The 14480-nt window shown below is 36.6% G+C and overlaps 1 long non-coding RNA gene across 1 annotated transcript in view; it reads left to right on the top strand.

Moving 5' to 3' along the window:
- LOC101747613 overlaps positions 1-14480 on the top strand; it is a 156881-nt gene that overhangs the window by 122048 nt on the left and 20353 nt on the right. Inside the window, exon 13 of the long non-coding RNA XR_005858640.2 lies at positions 6792-6962. This is a non-coding gene — a long non-coding RNA (uncharacterized LOC101747613). The remainder of the gene's footprint in view (positions 1-6791; positions 6963-14480) is intronic.

Raw genomic sequence — 14480 nt, 5'->3', positions numbered from 1 at the left:
GTGTAACTGAAGGCCAGCAGAGCTGAGCATGTGCAGCTCTGACATTTGTATGCTGTATGTACAAACAAGTCTGCTGTATGTACAAACAAGTCTGCTGTATGTACAAACAAGTGTGTGCTTCTAGGCACAGCCATGTATCACTTTTCTCCACACTGCCTCACACCCCCTATTTTAGTTTTCTTGTACAAAGCATAGTAAACAAAAATATTTTCACCTAATACACAACACATAAAAGCCATATTTATTTGGACTTTATTTTGTGATTTTAGAGCAGTTCCTTATGTTTTCATATGTCAAACATAAAAGCAATTGAAGCAAGCTTCCTTTACAGTCTCAGAATGATTGAGAGGTATTGGAAGTAGCTCTGAATGAATGGTTCATAAGGCTACTAATTTAAAGATCTAGTTCAAAAGCTGTATTTAGTAGTTAGTGTATTTGGATCATTTTTAAGCTGTTATGGTAAAGTTTCCCTTGATTAGTACCACAACAGTCAATTCTTCACAGTACCTTGTTGCTTAACAATGCAGAGATTTTGTAAATTCAAAGAATTAGTGATAAATGTATCTACAAAATATGTTATTTCTCCCTCTATAAACTCATAAGTTTTAGAACAGAGACATCTCCACAAATTCCCTTCTGAAACAAGTTGATTTTGTATCACAAAATGGTGTTATTACAAAATAAAGTTAGGGCTTCCACGATTTATGGTTGTTTTGAAGGGTAAAATCAATAAAACCACCTGAGTTTTTCAGTCTTGGTTATGAAGGATTGTATTGAGTTATTACATCTTTAAAAGCTAGTTTTCTGTTTGTATCAAAAGATATCACTTACTTGTAAAGCTCAATATTATTTCATTCAAGCTCCAGAACAGGAAGTTCAAATAGGTGCAGCTGAGACATGAGAGTATCTGGATCACGATAATTGTCATGGGAATTTTGATAGAGCTTGCAGAATGTTCTCTGTTTTTCCAGGAGATGTTAGGTTCAAATATAGGTTACATGAGGAGAAATTGCAATCTGGAAACAGGATAGTGAAAAGGATTTAGAGGTCATGGAGTATGAAGGAAATCAAAATGAACTTTTCTGCTTTGATGCAGCAGAGAGAGACTGATATATTAATATGTATAGACAAGAGCAGTGAGATAACTTGACTACCATAAGCAGTACAATACTAAAATGCTGAAAACAACTGATAACAGAGTTTGAATGTTAATTTGAATCAATTTAACAGAAGTTCAGCTTTCTGAGAACTGAGTGTGTGATCTGAGTGTCCTCAATTCCTGCTGTAGTGCATGGAGAGAGAGGCTTGCCTCCAAACTGTCATTATCTGACCCTGAGTGAGATGTCTAAGGGACTAACATGAACTGATTGCTCTCCGGAGTTGCCTTCTCTCCTCTGTGGACCACAGGAGAGCTTGCAGACCTGCCTAGGCTGGGTGCTCAGCTTTTAAACAGCAAAAATGAGATGAGATGAATTAGAATTTTAAGAATGCTGAAAGACTGCAGGACAGTAAAGACCCACAGAAGCAGTGTAAAGGTTGAAGATAACATGAGGATGAAAGACCAAGGGAGCTTAATATGTTTTGCTTTTCTCCTGAAGGTAATTAACACATAACTTAATATACATAAGGATTTTCACATGTGAATAAGTTACTGGGTACCACAGAACTCTTTAATCTAACAGGAAACCGTATAACATGAATCAAGAGCTGGAAGACAAAACCAGACGTGGTCCAGCTGAAAACAAAATATGAACTATTAAGAGTAAGGATGACTAAACTGGGAAATACAGTCTTGGGAAGTGTTAGATTACTGGTTCTGTAGGTTTAAAATCATATGCCTGTATTGTATCTCTGGCTTCACATGTGATAACATTCTTCTTCTTGGCCCTGATGTCAAGGGATCCTCATCTTCAACTTCTGTGGCAGTCCAAATTCTGCTGCCTGAGCATTTCTCCTCCTTTTTCCTGTGTGACCTCTAGGGACAACGTTGTCATTCTATTGGTCAACTATTAGCACCTTTTGCATGTCTATTCAGGCTCCCAGGAGCACCAATCCACTGGTGAAGGGACACTTCTCACTAGACCAGGTTGCTCAATGCCCTGTCCATCCATCCATAACCTCTGTGGGCCTGCAGTGTCTCACCACTCTCACAGTAGACCTTAAATCTTCTCCTGAGTTTGTACCTTTTTTTTTATGATTGTGTTGCCTTGCTGACTCTATCTTCAATGTATGTATACTTTCCTTATTTTTACTCTCCTTTTGCTCATAGGCATTGACCAATCCATAGGGTTTCTGAATCTGTTGCACTTTCCTCATTTTGTATATTGACAGCTGACGTGAGTTTCAGACCTATCTTAAAAGTTTTTCTCCCTACTGTATTTACTTTAAATGACATGAAACCTGGTCCTGCTATGAAGGTTAGTCAGTTATTGTGGTTGAAGACAAAATCAAGAGACGGCTTTCCATTAACATCTTCCAAAGACTGCACACTTGAAAATTTCCTCAGTTGAAAGTAACATTTCATTAGTTCATCTGTTAATCCTCCCTTTTTTGTTGATCTTATGCCTTCATCCTCTTAGGGACAGAGATGGTTACCATGCAGATCATCTTGCTTTGGGCCTCATTTTTAGTGGGAATAATTCTTTCAATAATTCTTTCAATGGGAGTTTGGCAGAACAATTTGTTCAAATGTGCAGGGCAAGTGAGTGAGATTTTTCTGTCTTCCTCAGCTCTACTTCCTATCAGTTTTCATTCTTGCCTCAAAAACATATCTCATTTTTTGCTCATGACAGATACCATACATCTTCCTTGACTGCAACACTTTGGATGATAGAACTGTCAATTTTACAATGAAGCCTATAGTCAATACCTATTCCTGATTCTGGTGTAAATTTTAGGCTTTCTTTCTGCTGTCAGCTGATCATTCTGTTCTTCTTCAGAGCCTAGCAGTAAGTCATTCCTGCCCCTCTTGGGTTATGGTTTCCAGGTGTTTCAGTCTTCTCCTTGCTTCTTTTCTTTTCACTTCTGCATTTCCTTATCGCTTTTCTGTGTGATGTATCTCAGTCCCTTTCTCAGGTGTGCAAGATGGGTTTGAGACCTACAGGGATATTAACATTTTGCACTCTTCTTAGTCTCAAGTTTTAAAGGTAGATTGGCAAAAATTGTCCAGACTCACACACAGACATAATTTGTTCTTTGCATTTAACAACTGCTGCTATTTTTTTTAAATTTTAATTCCACTAATATGTCAGTCTTTTCTCCTTGTTAAAACTTTGTGGTTTTCATTCTCTTGTGATCAAAAAAAGTGTTGCAGGTGAACTGCAACACTTGCCTGAGAGACTGATGTTCCAATCTCTTATATGGATGCCACAAATGCTGCTGAGTAACAGGAAGTAGAAGACATCCATTTAATTCAAATGATCACATAGCTGCCCCTTCCTCATCAAGGAGTCAAGTTCATATATTGTTGCTGCCTGGATCACTTATGACGAGAACCACAATCCTTTTGAGGATCCAGCAGCTGAATTAATAGCCATTAATTTCCAAAAGGGAAGATCTCATAAAGGTCCCTGATTTCTATACTAAAAATAACAATCTGCTTACTTGAACTGATGAATTCTGACATAGCTGATGGCACCTTTGGTGGAGTATGCATCACCACTTCATACATTCTTAGTAAGTATAGAATCTGCATTACTGGTATATTACTGGTATATTGCATTTAGTCACTGCTGGAAGTCAGAGGTGTATAAAAAGAAGACCATACTTTCATAAACTTCTGAACAGTTTGGTTGGTGCTCTCAATCTTTTTCATCAGTTTTTTTTTTTTTCTTTCTTCCCTGTTGCAAAAGTGCTTTACTGTAAGGAGCATTATAGTGTCTGGCTAGTCAGCCACCTAGTCAACCTACTAACTTCCTAGTCAGAAAGGTTGGAAAATGGCTAATGAACAATGATCACACAAGCAGTGATGCTGTCTCCAGAGAGCCTAGGCTGAAAGTTGCGTCTAGTTTTGCTCCTACAAAAGATTGGATGTGAGAAACAGTAAGTGTTACAAGAAAAGCTTCATGCTTTTCAAGAAGTCTTGAATATACTGTTTCTGGGTATATAAATTGGGTTCAGCTATATGTGATAACGCTTAAAGACAGAAGGTTATTAGATGAGGTGCCTGTAAACCTTTGTCCTGTAAAGACATTCTAGATCACCTCATGGTGAGTCATTTGGCTATCTAAGAAAGAATTACATTGGTCAAATTTAACCCAAGAATTATACTGTGCTAGATCTTATATTTTGCTATTTTGTTTCTGACTTCGCAGTCCAGATCTTGATCTCCTGCTTTGATAAAATATGTTTGCAGTATTTTTCACTCTTAAGTGTCTCTGTTAGAGGACAGTCCAAGTGAAACTGATCAATTTTTTTTACAAGCTTCTTCAGAGGAGATAAATCTAATCTAACTGGTGAAAGCAGGCAGCCATGGGGAGTCATGTATATCCATTTACTGGGATAAATTGAGAAGATTTAAAAGTTAGAGGGTGCCTCTTGCCATATTACAGAGGCAATAAAGAGTATATTGTAGCCAGCTCGTTGGTTGTCTCAGAACTTTTCTTGCAGAGTGAAGGAAGCACAAGGCAGACATAACTTAACAGACATAACTCCCTGTATCATTGTATCTACACTGGGTCATTTGGACACTATTCACTAAAAGAGAGAAAGAAGAGTTTCTTTTACCCTAAAAGGCTGAGTAAAGGGGTATTTGAGTGAAGTCTATTTATTTTAGACTCCTTTGGAATAAGAAGAAGCACTAATTATCACATTACTAGTGAATAAATCCCAGAATATATTTTAATTTGTTCTTTTAAATTATATCACCAGAATAAACGACTAAATAAAATTCTGTTGTTCACAGACATGGAGTACAGCTTGTTGAATAATTGCTAGCACTTGTTTTGCCAGTAAGCAGTATGACAGAACAGGATAGAAAAGACCAAGCCACAGATGTGTGGTTGAGTCCTTTAGGCACAGAGACAAACACTTGTACACCCACTGATGAGCACACAAACTTCTTACTTCTTGGAAAAAGAACCTGTCAAATTTAAAGGTTAGAAATGCACATACATTAATATATTCAGGTGCCAAACATATGGGACAGTATATTTATAATGTATTGACTCTTATATAAATATACTTGTCTTCTGTGATTTCCTCAGATGAGCTGTAGTTGTAAATTTCTCTTTATACTTTCTGAGAATGGAAAGACTATTCATCATGCTTTAAAATTAAAAAAAATATTTTGTCTCTTTTGCCTCTGGTGCTTTTGTGAAGTGTGCTAATCTTACTGAGCTGATATTTTCTGGGCAGTTTTTCCCAGTTTTCTTCAGAGGTTTTTACACCTCACAACCTTCAGGTTTCTTTCCAAAACATCTAGTTCACGGACTGTTTTCTTCCCTCTGTCCCTTCTCCTCTTTCTTCCCTTTTCTTCTCAATTCACTTCTACTGCAGAGATAAGCACTAGGCTCTCATTAGCTTGGTGATGTAATGGAGGCTAAATGAAGCTGCCTTTAGTGACTCTGCTTTTTAGGAAGAAAAAAGGTCCACAAAAAGTGAACAGATCTTTCAGAGATGGCTGAACCTAAGCAACCAAATCTTCAGTCACCAAATATGCAGGTAGCTTTGGACAAATCAAAGCAAGAAAACATTTCTTGCATGTCCTCTCCAAGGCCCCACTCCCTATTTCTTTAACTGTTACATGCTTCTGCTATGTCTCATTAATAATGCTAGCAGAAGTGAGCAATATTGTTGGATATCACATTGTTTGATATCATGTTTATACCATATGATACCAATATCAGGAATAAGATTGTTTCGGATAGATGAGCTTAATTTTAGGCATGCAAATCTGGCAAAATGGATCCTAGATATGCGAAAAGAATTCTGAAGACATAAATATCAAGTTGTAGTCCTTTGCCAATGCTGTCAGAATGGATGATGATTGTATGGCAAGTTATGTCAGTGCCTGAAGTCATGTTAAAGTCAATCTACACACGAGGCAGTGGAAACTGTAAAGACTCACCTTTACAAAGATTCACCTTTACACATTTGTTGCCAGGTTATAAGAATCTGTTTGTATTCTTCTTGCTTTTTGGTACTGGTTCATTAAAAGCCTTCATGTAGACAGTAAAAATTGGAATGAATGCAATGGAATTCACAGTTGTTTGTCATTGCGAGTCACTAATTTGTTTTTGGCAGGACTTTTACTTTTTCACTAATCCACGAGGGAGGATATGTACTAGACTTCATTTTGGATGTCCACATTTAAAGAATGATCCTTCTGTATAGCCCAGAGGCATGTCTCTGGGAAAACTACTCTATTATGTGCTTGTGGAATGCAGCAAAGTTCATCATACCACCCAGAAGCAGAAAAAGATGAGCTGACATCCAAAAATTTGTTTTAGTTTGTGGAAAATTTGCATATTCTTCTATGGGAGAAATCATCCCCATCATTTTTTTCTTTTTCCTTTTCTTTTTTTTCCTTTTCTTTTTTTCCTTTTCTTTTTTTCCTTTTCTTTTTTCCATTCCTTTTTTCCTTTCCCTTCCCTTCCCTTCCCTTCCCTTCCCTTCCCTTCCCTTCCCTTCCCTTCCCTTCCCTTCCCTTCCCTTCCCTTCCCTTCCCTTCCCTTCCCTTCCCTTCCCTTCCCTTCCCTTCCCTTCCCTTCCCTTCCCTTCCCTTCCCTTCCCTCTTCCCCTTTCCCATTTCTCTCTTATCCATGAATATTCTAATACTACCTATAAAACAGGGAAAAAGAAGTGAATCTGCGGAGATTTCTTTTAACTGGAGTATTGCCCAAGGTGGATGTTTTGCTGCTGCCCATGAAAAATAAGTGTGATTTTCACCCTCCAGCTGCAAATAGGAACAAGTATCATTTGTAAGGGAGTTGTGGATCTTTCATAATGCAATGTTGTTTCAGGTAAGTACAGATACGTGTTACTGTTTGTATATGCTGGCATGAGACTTTAGGAGAGCAAAACAGACTCTCTGCTATGGTGATAGCATTCCTCTTCTCCATGGATTCTAATTTATTTAAGTTGTCTTGCCTTCCTCTTCCTCTGAGCTGTGGAGATATTCTGCAGTCACTGCCCTTGTTTGTCTTAGTTCAAGGTGGCTATTACTGTTTTGATGCTAGATAAATATTTTCATTGGCTGCATGTAGGGTAAGGCTGAACTTGTAGATGAATGTGTTACTGTGGAAAAGGCATACCTTCATGAGAAACCTAAAACTGATTTCCCAACTTGAAATAATGAGGATTTCAGGCCACATTTCTGGATTATACCTTTGTGTTTTCCGAAACAAAAATTAACTACCTTTTTTGTTTTGCCACTGAATTTTCCTGACATTTCCATGGTAGATCTCTGCAAGGAGGGTATAATTTGAGTATGGTATGGATTTTTATTTTTAGTTTTTAGTTGTCCTGTTACCATCAAAGAATTTAGCAGTTATGTGGAAAGATACTATTATTTTCTCAATTTTGTCGTTGGTTGGATTCTTCTTATAAAAAAAAATATATATAAAATATTAAATAAATATTAAATAATATTAAATAATCAATATTTCTGGCGAAAGTTGATAGGTCTAGCTTACAGATGGAATACATTTGCAAAAAATGTTGAACATACTTTAGACTTTATCAAATAATTCTTTAATAATTCTTTTAAAGTAACTTACTACTTTGATTTTGCATCTCAAAATTACCACACTGCTGACAAAGCAGATTCCATTTTTTGTCCTTCTCACACAGTGTAAGCACTCAGCTCAATATTAGACTGTTTATTATTATTATTAATTCTTCTTTGGTCTGATTGATGATTCAAAATTTATTGTCCACTGTTCTATTTTTTGTAAGATCTTACCTGCTGTTTTTACTAGCTATCTTGACCCTTCTAGGATGCTCTATCTGCTAAAGAAGCACTACTTTTCTGCCACCTTTTTTTCAGATGAATGGAAAGCACTTGTAGTTGTTATTTTGTACTTTTCTTTCTTTAAAGTAGACTCTATTGCCCTGTTGCTGGAGGCTAGCTCTGATATAAATACTCAAAGGGAACAATAAAGAATATATACTGCTCACAGGAAAGAAAGGCACTACAGAACTTGTCTCACCTTAATGTTCCATTCATTTGGAGGAGCTGCATTCTACACCCTTTACTGTCCACTGTTATAGGTTTTGGCTGTACAAGCAGCACATAGAAAATAAACCCAGCTTTGCTGGAAAATTTCAGAATTTGCTGCATGTTCTAGTACTTTCTTCTCCAAAACATCTTTATAATCGCAGGCATGTACAGTGTCAAGTAGAGCTAAACCAGTTGTGATGTCACTTCTAACCTAGGATTCTTCTAGAGAACATTTGTTATTGAACATACATAGCCTGGCAACTTCTGGTATTGCTTTACAAGGTTGGGGGCAGAAGCTAACCAAGCATGCATGTGCAGCTCTCAATAGCTCTCTGTAAAATTGAAAGTGCAATATTGCAAATAAATGCAAAAGGCTACTTCTGCCACCTGTTAGCTTTCTTCTTGTTCCATCACAAGGAGTATACAAAAGTATACCAAGTGTGGAATTGATGATTTATTTATTGTGAACATAAATCCAGCTTGTCTTTGTCACTTTATCTTTGCAGAATACCAAGGATGCAAAGTTAAGCTTAAATTAATCACCACATACGAGAGTTGTTCAATGTGATAGATTGTGGCTTTAGTGTATCATCAATCTAATGACACATCAAAGGAATGGTTTTTGGAGCAATCTGGAGAATAATGAAGGAGTTTCTTGAATGATTCAGAAAAGCTCTCCTGAGAGGGTAAAGTATGTTTGAAAATGGAGGATATCCAATAAGGCTGATTGGAGTCAGCTTCTTGAAACCAAATAGGAGATAACTGTAGGGATTGAACTTAGTTGTGAAGAGCCTGTAGAGAGATGGTAAATGTCTGATGTGCGGTGAAGAAGATGGCAAAGCTGAGGAATTGATTCAGAGATGTGAGAACTAGTAGAAATGATCACCAAACATGACTGCTAATTAGGTATTGGAGAAGATAGCTTTATTTCAAGGCTACAGTTCACTTTGAAGATGATGCGCTGTTTATGATCAGTATAAGATAGTGTAGGATGAAAGTACCCTTGATAGTTGAGAAATAATGCAACAATGCAGACCTGCAGAAAAAATGCTGATAGGTCTCTTATAGACATAGCAAGCTTGATTTGAAATCAGTTAATAGAATCATTAAGGTTGGAATAAATCTTTAAGATCATCAATTTCAACCATCAACCCATCACCATTATGCCCACTAAGCCATGTCTCTAAGTGCCACATCTACACATTTCTTGAACACCTCCACCACTTCTCTGGACAGCCTGTTCCAATACTTGGCCACTCTTTCTGAGAAGAAGTTTTTCCTAATATCCAGCCTGACCCTGTCCTGGTGCAACTTGAGGCCATTCCCTCTCATCCTATCACTAGTTACCCAGGAGAAGAGACTAACCTCCACCTCATCACAACCTCCTTTTAGGTAACTGTAGAGAGTGATAAGGTGTCCCTTGATCCTTCTCTTCCCCCTCTGCCACTCCTTGTAAGACTTGTGCTCCAGACCCTTTACCAGTTTGTTGTCTTTCTCTGGACATGCTCCAGTGCCTTAATGTCTTTCTTATAGTGAGGGGCCCATAGATTAGACAGATAAGAGTGTATTTTTCAGTAAAATAGGACTACAGAATTACGATAGATCTTTGAATAGTCTGCAGGGGGATGATAGTTACATTTGTGATTGTAGATGAGATTAGTCATCTCTAAAATAAAAGGGAAAATGAAAGAGGACCCTCAAAATTTGCAGAAGTGAGAGATTAGCTAATCTAAAGGAGGTAAGGTATACGTGGGGTATGAAGCTGCATGAATAAATTACTTGTTGGTTTTCTGATGGAAAAAATAAGGGAATATAGCCACTTGTGATTACAAGAAGAAGTTTTCAGTTTTGCTATTGAAACACTGTCAAGTTTTTACATTATATGTTTGCTCCTTGTGATCCAAAAGAATATTTTCTTTGGATGAATTTTTGAAACTTTAGAAAATGAGTTATATTTACCAGTGGAACGAGTTCAATGTGAAAGATCAACTGTTTCATGTTGAAATTATTGTGATAAATAATGTTGACTCTTTCCAGAAAATATCAGCCAAAATAACTTTATACAAATTTATACAAATATTTTTTCTCTGCTCTAATTGAAGGTAAATCAAGAAAAAGGAGGTCGTATTAGGAGAATGGACATTTTATTGGGCTGTATCAACAAGGCAGATGAAACTGTATTACTGGTGTTACAAATAGACTGATTTCTTCTGTGTACTATTAAGCACGTAAGTGCGTGTATGAAAACATTCACACAGACATATAACTGTCAGTGAGTACATTGCTCCTTCAATGTCATGAGGATTGGCCATAGTGAATTGTTAGAAATAGACATGGGTTTTTCAAAGGAATGTTACACTTTTATTGTCAGAAAAGACTGATTAATTAAGAATGGTTTTTATTTGCAAGTATTTATTGTGTTTGACAAAAGTGTTTTATTCTGGTTGGACTTTCTACTTCAACAAGATTTACTGATCAGTCTCTGAATTATTAGCAGTCTCATGGCCCAAACACTGATTTGGAACATATGTGGCCTAAATTCAACTTCCATCACAAATAAAAAAAAATAAGGACAGTCTCCTTTGCCAAAATGGATTGTCCTCACTGACAAGCTGTCTGGATGCCTTTGGAGTCTCAGTGCCTTATTTTTATTTAAAAAAAAAAAAAAAAAAAAAAAAAACACCAAAAAACATAAAAATGTTTTATGGCAGATTCTTTTGGCCTAAAAGCTGTTTCTGCCCATCTTGGTGCATAGTGTTAAACCTCCCTGCAGAACAGTAAAATCTAAGAGATAATATGATAGGATTTCTTATTTACATCATTTTTTATACTAAACACTATCTACCTTTACATGTCAACTGTAAAGGTGGTGAAAAATACGCTGAAAGAAGGAAGTTTTGGAACACAAACTAATGACTACGTCTGAGAGTTTATCAGCTTATATCAGCATATTGTATATATTGAAAGAAAAATAGCTGTATGCAAATTCCTGTGTTGGTTCCATTTTCTTGTTCAAACTGATTTGTGAAAGTTGATTTTATTTGCAGTGTTCACAAAAGAATGTAAATGTTGCAGTACTGCAAGGATCCAGTAACATTGTATTCAAGCAGTAAATGCTACAGTGATTATGCTAACATGATTTTTTTCCCATGCATTTCCACATACTTTACAAAGACAGCATTATTTCCACTTTATACATGAAGGAATTGAAGTGTAGAGAGGTTAAGGGACTTGTCTGACATCTCAGAGTGAGTCAGAGGCAGAGATTGAGAGAGTCTGGATTTGATTCCTTGTTTATGTCTTTATTCACTGGACCATAGTCTTGCTCTCAAGTTCCTAATCCCTTCGTAAGTAACAGATGAGGTGGCTGTTTTCTGTTTTGGATGGTTGACCAGCATGCATCATTTGAGTGAAACTGCATTTTCCATATACAGGCAGTTTATAACCTAACATGGCTTACTGGGTGGGCATTTAAATCTATAACCAAGAAAAGTGAGAAACGAGCCAAGAAAACAGCTTAATCCTTACACTGAGACAGTGAATGTTCCAGTTCTTAATAGCTCTCCCTCAAATCCTTTTTTAATTTATCTTTTATTGAAATATTTCAGTAGGAGAGATTAAAAACTCACAGGGGAAATAATTAATGGAAACAAAAAGTACATACATTCCCATAGAGCAGAATAGTACTGGAGGAATTTCATGTCTGGGTCCTGTGCTCAGCCTCTCTTTTGTGAAAATGCATCCCATGCACATTTATTTTAGCTACTGAAAACTGCTGTTTTCAGATTGGTTCAGCCACATTCTCTCTGTTGTCAAATTGGTTCAGCCAATGATTTAAGGATATTTAAAAATAGTTAGTCCAATATGTATTATAGATAAAACATGAATTGTAAATCACTGATCAATGGTGTTAAAATTCCTTTGATTTACTGGTGATATCTCTGCTAGTAAATTGAAAAGTATCAGGGTACAGTCCCATAGGACTTGGGATTTACATATAAAACTGATAGATGGGTCCCTCTCAGCTTTTGACCCTGGCTGAACACCACAGGCCAAAGCAGTTACAAGACAGAGTTTTCAGTCACCACTTTGAAGGCTTTTACGCATTTGGAAATTGAAAAAAATCTTGACTTTGGCAGTCCTCTTGTCCAGAGGCTTTTGGTCCACTGGGCCAGAAACTGAGTCCTGGCACTGCTTGGTTTGCTGCTATTACTGTAACTGTGAACTGCATTATCCTCAGGACAACCAGAGCTTAACAAGGGTGTGAATGAGGTATGTAGCTTAGAAAGAACTTGTGGGGAAATAAGCAGAAAATCTCCATCTTTGAGGAATTTGGATTTTGGTTACTTAATGAAAAGATGATGCCATCTAAATAATAATAATAATAATAATAATAATAATAAAGAATTTTTAAACAGTAAAATCTCTATAGGAAGTAGCAATTGTTCTAGAGTTAGTCAATTTACTAACCCAAACTTTTAAGGAAGTGCAAGACAAAAACTCCGTACCAAGAAAAAGTTTGTGATACCTCACAACTCTTGCTGGGAAATACAATTTGAATGTAATCTGTTTATGAATAGTTGTTAACAAAAAGTGCAGCACCCTCAACAACTGGAGTTGATTTTATTGGTAATACATTTCATGACATCAAGAAGAGATGCTGAAAGGCAATGTGTTCAGTCTCTGCATCGTGCAATATTGCAAAACTGCTGTCTTTGCATTGTTCGTAGTAAACCAGGAAATAAATGAATTTAAAATTACATGAGAATAAACTTGACAATGAAGGGATTTTGCATTATGCAGAAAGATACAGAATGCTGCTGGAGAGGCAGAAGGTTGAGGGAACCAGCTTTTTGGACTGGTTGTAAGATTGCTTGAAGGCTGGAGAAGGACTGAGGAAGTAATCCCTTGAGGACCTGGTCAGATAATAGTGAAAATGTATGGACCTTCTTGAAAATCAGACCTCTTCGGTCCAGAATTTCTCAAAAAGAAGTAGATGTATATTTTTGTAAAATATGATACACAGCTACCAAATGTTGTATACTAGCATTCTTGGAGTATAAAAACCTGGGCCATAATGGCTCATTTTATTTTTCCTTTTCTTCCCTTTCTTCAAGTCTGAAGGAATCAGTAACTCTGGGGACTACACGTAAAACAGCTCCAGACTTCTTAATTACCAACAAAGTCTTTCTCCTCTTTTGGGCCAAGTGGTGTGTGAATCAAATAATTCCAGTAAAGTCAGCTTTTTGTATGAGCTCTTGATAACAAATAAGAAGCTAATAAAGAACAGAGGCTTCGGAAGGGATTTATATGGTCATTAAGTAGCCTTGTCAATTAAAGGTATTTGCAGAATATTTTTTTTCTTCCCAAAAGACTCCCCAAAACATTTACTTTGCATATCTCTCTCTTCTAAATACCTCTCTTTCTCAAACTGGAAACTTATCACTCGTAGCAAAATGTTTAATGTTTCAGCAACATGCCTAAAGAACAAACCAAGGCCATACTAAGCATTGTAAGATACTTTGACTTTTCCAGCTGTTCACAGCAAGCAGGTCATACCCTTTGATGCTAAGTTTGCTCTCTCTATTTTCCAGAAGGAATGCCTTTTTCTCACTTTTCCAGGCAAAGTTTAGCTTTGTAAGTGACCAACCAGGTCTGGACCTTTTAAACTCCCTCCCTCCTTCTCATCTAAAGCTCCCCTCCCCCTTTACAGAAAGCACATCACTTCTTTGAAGTTAGTAGTAAGACCTGAACATAAGTAGCAGCCACTGCTTTTTCTATTGCATTTAATGCCTAGCTCAGTGCATTACTGTAATATTAATTTCACTATTCCCACTTATACTTTTGATCAAATGAAACTACAGAAATGATAGTTAGGCTTCTTCGAAAACAAATCAAACATCCTAACCAAACAATGAAATATTTCAAACATTGTTACTAAAGCCTCTGAAGGAAAATTTGCTTCATGGCTTGGAACAAACATCTTCACAATCTTTGCCAATCTTTACAGGTTCTTTGTTAATTTTTTTCACCATCTGTGTATATTTGCAAAATCACTGGAACTTATTTTTCTTTTCCAAACGATGATAAAATGAATCTAAAAGTTATCCTTTTCATAGTAGACTCATCCCTTTAAGTCCTTCAGAAAATATATATTTAGTTTATTTTCTTATTTTTATATTCATTTTCAAATGGAAGTTAAGGATATAAAGGAGGCCTACAGGAAAGGTGGGGGGGATCTCTGTGTCAGGGAGTGTGGTAAAAGAATAAGATAATAATCTTTGAACTTAACGAGGTTATGTTTAGAGTAGATATAAGG

This window comes from Gallus gallus, chromosome 3 (genome assembly GCF_016699485.2).
Source record: "Gallus gallus isolate bGalGal1 chromosome 3, bGalGal1.mat.broiler.GRCg7b, whole genome shotgun sequence".
In the NCBI taxonomy this organism is placed as follows: domain Eukaryota; kingdom Metazoa; phylum Chordata; class Aves; order Galliformes; family Phasianidae; genus Gallus; species Gallus gallus.
The sequence above is the reverse complement of the archived record's forward strand: the minus strand, read 5'-3'. Positions and strand labels throughout refer to the sequence as shown.